The sequence below is a fragment of the Colobus angolensis genome, unplaced genomic scaffold (assembly GCF_000951035.1).
Source record: "Colobus angolensis palliatus isolate OR3802 unplaced genomic scaffold, Cang.pa_1.0 Scaffold428, whole genome shotgun sequence".
Classification (NCBI taxonomy): domain Eukaryota; kingdom Metazoa; phylum Chordata; class Mammalia; order Primates; family Cercopithecidae; genus Colobus; species Colobus angolensis.
In genome coordinates, this window is record NW_012117688.1 from 515,571 (window position 1) to 519,173 (window position 3,603).

Consider the following 3,603-nt stretch of genomic DNA (forward strand, 5'->3'; position numbering starts at 1 on the left):
AATTTAATATTAGTGAACTAAATGGGGTAAATTATTCCATAAAAAGAAGTTTCTTCAGAATTTCTATTGAGAATAGAAACATCACATTTATCACTTTTCAGGTGATGCACTTTTACAAACCACATACAGCAAGGCCCATATTCAAATACGTTAATAAAATATGTGTATATACATGTCAGATAATCTTAAAATGTTAGAGCCTAAGATCAGCTCCTTTCCCCTGATTTACCGCCCGCCTCCCCCCCACCCCCCACAACTAAGGATAAACTGTTCTAGGAGAGAATGTGGAAAGAAAAACCTTTCTTCTCTGAGTTCATTCTTTAGACTCACAGAGACTGTTTTGTTAATAATCAAGTATTGTAGTCAAAAGCAAATAGGAAAGCAACTCAATTTTTCATTGAAAAACATTTATCAAAAAAATAAAAACATTTATCTTTTTTAAAAAATGCAAAAGCTGTTATTGCATTTTAAATGTAATTGCTCTCATTGCTAAAGAACATTAATTTGGGTGAATAGGAAGTTTCAGAGGATAATTAGGCACTTTACACAAAAGAGAACATCTGCAGTCATCCCAGGAATGATGAAATTACAGGGTTATCAATCCTTGTGCTTCAGGGCATGGACTCATCACCAGCTGGAAGACAGAAGATATTCCCTCAATGGTATAATATTTATATAATATTATCAATTACATTTCAATTTTTATTCCCCTTTAAACAAGTCGTTGGGAGGCTATAAAGCACATTATGGCCAAATAGTGCAACATGAGGTAAAATCTTCAAAGGCCTTCAAAAATATTTTAAAGAAATGAATTCAAGAAAAATAGTAAACTTTTGGCCGGGCGCAGTGGCTCACACCTGTAATCCCAGCACTTCAGGAAGCTGAGGCAGGTGGATCATTTGAGGTCAGGAGTTTGAGACCAGCCTGGCCAACATAGTAAAACCCTGTCTCTACTAAAAAAAAATACAAAAAATTAGCCAGGCATGGTGGTGCACACCTGTAGTCCCAGCTACTTAGGAGGCTGAGGCGTGAGAAACGCTTAAACCTGGGAGATGGAGGTGGCAGTGGGCCGAGATTGTGCCGCTGCACTCCAGCCTGGGGAACACAGCAAGACTCCAATCTCAATGGAAAAAAAAAAAAAAAGAGGAAAAAAAAGTAAACTTTCAGGGAAGGTAAGCAGACTATCATAGAAGTTAAAAAAGAGCATTTTGTGTACTTATCACATTCAGAGCTTGAAGAGAGTAGAACTCAGCACTTGTTGAATGAACGAATGAATGAACAAAGGAACAAACTTACATGTGCCTGGGTTCCAGTCCCAGCCTCACCATATTTGACCTTGAGTACTTAAGTGTCTTTGCATATCCTCAGTTTATTTATCTGTAAAATGGAAATAATTGTGCCTACCTCTTCTTGTAATTATAGGGATTTAACCAAGTAATGTATATAAACAAATAAACCCCCTGTTTGGAACAGGGTGAACTCTCAACAAATGAGTCATTTTAAGAGCTCTCCTAAGATTGACTGATTTAGCTAATTCCTAACCAAACAGATCTAATAATAAAATCATCTCAAGCGACTTCATAATAGACCAAATCTTACTATATTGACTATATTATAAATCTGTGTTTTTTTGTGTGAACCCAACACTGCAGTACACCATGAGACATCCTCTAAGATTCTCCTTTACTTTGAACTAAGAATAAACTTTCTGCTAATAAGATCTCTTAGATGATATACTATCATAAGCAGACTTCAAACTCATACAAAGTGTAACAGCTGCTCACTTTGCTGGTCCAGGGTATTGTGATTTGTGGTCAAATGCATACAAAAGCCATAAAAGGACACTCCTTTCTAATATTTTCTCATTAATTAACTTTCATTACAATTCAATTAAATTATACTATATTAAATTAAGTATAAGTAATTTATCTTGAGACCTATAAATTAAGTGTATCCTACAAGTGAATCCAATGTCCCAAACATACCTGAAGAAATTTTATCTGTGTCTGTAAACAGAGTACATACACCTTTGGATGCTCTGGTCTCCACTAGTTGAAAGCCAGCTTAAAAATAAATCACATCACATGTATGATTAACATGGCTTTACAAAACAATGGGGACTTTATTCCCCCACACAATGATCCTACTGTTCTCATTGCAGCTAAAGATGTTGAAAAGATAACCTATTTTATGGGACAATTTCTACAAGGGCAGTGTTATAAAATGTCCATTTTTTTTTTCTGGACAATAAAGCACTTCAAAATTATCAACATAGCTGCATATAATCAAGTTATCTCCTGTCTGGAAGGTGGAAAACTGGAACATTTCTAGAACTTGCAAAGAGTTTTTGTCCTTTACTTCATGAATCACTCAGCAAAAGCCAGCTATGTACTATTTCAAATGTTACTACCTCAGAATGTCACTTGACTCAAAGATTTTCCTTTTTCTTCTTCCTCCCTCCCTTTCTTCCCTTCCTTCCGCCTTTCCTTTTTCCCCTCTCTTCCTTCCTCCCTCCCTCCTTTTATAGGGACTAACACTAGAACCACCGCCTCACCACGCCCCTCATTGGAGGAAACAGAAAGGCACACCATGCTGTAAGCTATGGCAGATGCTCAGGGCACGTGGGGTTGAATAATGCTGTTTGGAGTCAAACACTGAGACTCCGCAGCCACACAGTGATTCATTTACAGAGCTTTACTAAACTACGGGCACTCAGACAAACTATTCTTGCCTCAACGGAACCAAAGGCCCTGCGGGCCTCGTGAAAGCTCAGCCAGGTGCTTTGGAAGGCCGGGAGGAGGAAGAGAGATCCGTGGAAGGAAGCACGTTCACACCATGGCACTGAGGCCTCTGGGCCGAGGTATAATTTAAAGCATGAAACGAAGGGGTCATAGATTCTGACTAATGCTGACCATTTCCATCGGTTACCCAGTTGAATCTCATGGCGACACTAGGAAATAGACTTTATACATGCTCTTTAGGAAACGAGGGACGCAGGATGCAAGAAGCCAAGAGTGTCGCCAGGGCTTGCACCAGCGCCGTCAGACTCCCGGGATGGGGGAGCTCCAGGGCACGGCGTCAGCGGATTTACTGAGAGGGAGAAAAGCCCCACTGCCGTGCAGAAGCCTAGGCCCGGGTGAGGCGCCTGCGAAGGCTGCCAGCAGCGGAAGAGAAGGGGCGTCCTTCGTGTTGCGCAGCATGCGCCCGCGGTAGGTGGGCGCGGAGCTCAGCGCTGGGAGCCAAACGCAAACGCTGGCGAGAAGCCCCAGCCCCCTCCGCCAGCCCACTCGCTGCGGGGAGGGGTTTCTCACGCCCCAGCTCCCGGGAGACTGCACCGGAGGTCGGAAGGAAGCGGGGCGAGGATGAGTCATCCCGCCTAATTCCTCCTTCCCAGTCCCCTAGCCTCCGCACGCCGGCCCCCTCCAGAGATCATGCAACCGCGAGCGAAGACTCCCCTATACTCAGACTCTACCGAACCCCCTGCGGCCTGCGGAGACGAGGAGACGGACGGGTCTCGTGGCCAATGAGAGCTTCGATCTCTTGCCCGCCGCCCAATGGGCCGCGGTTCATGGGCCGGGGCGGGACTAGGAGGGCAGGAGGGGG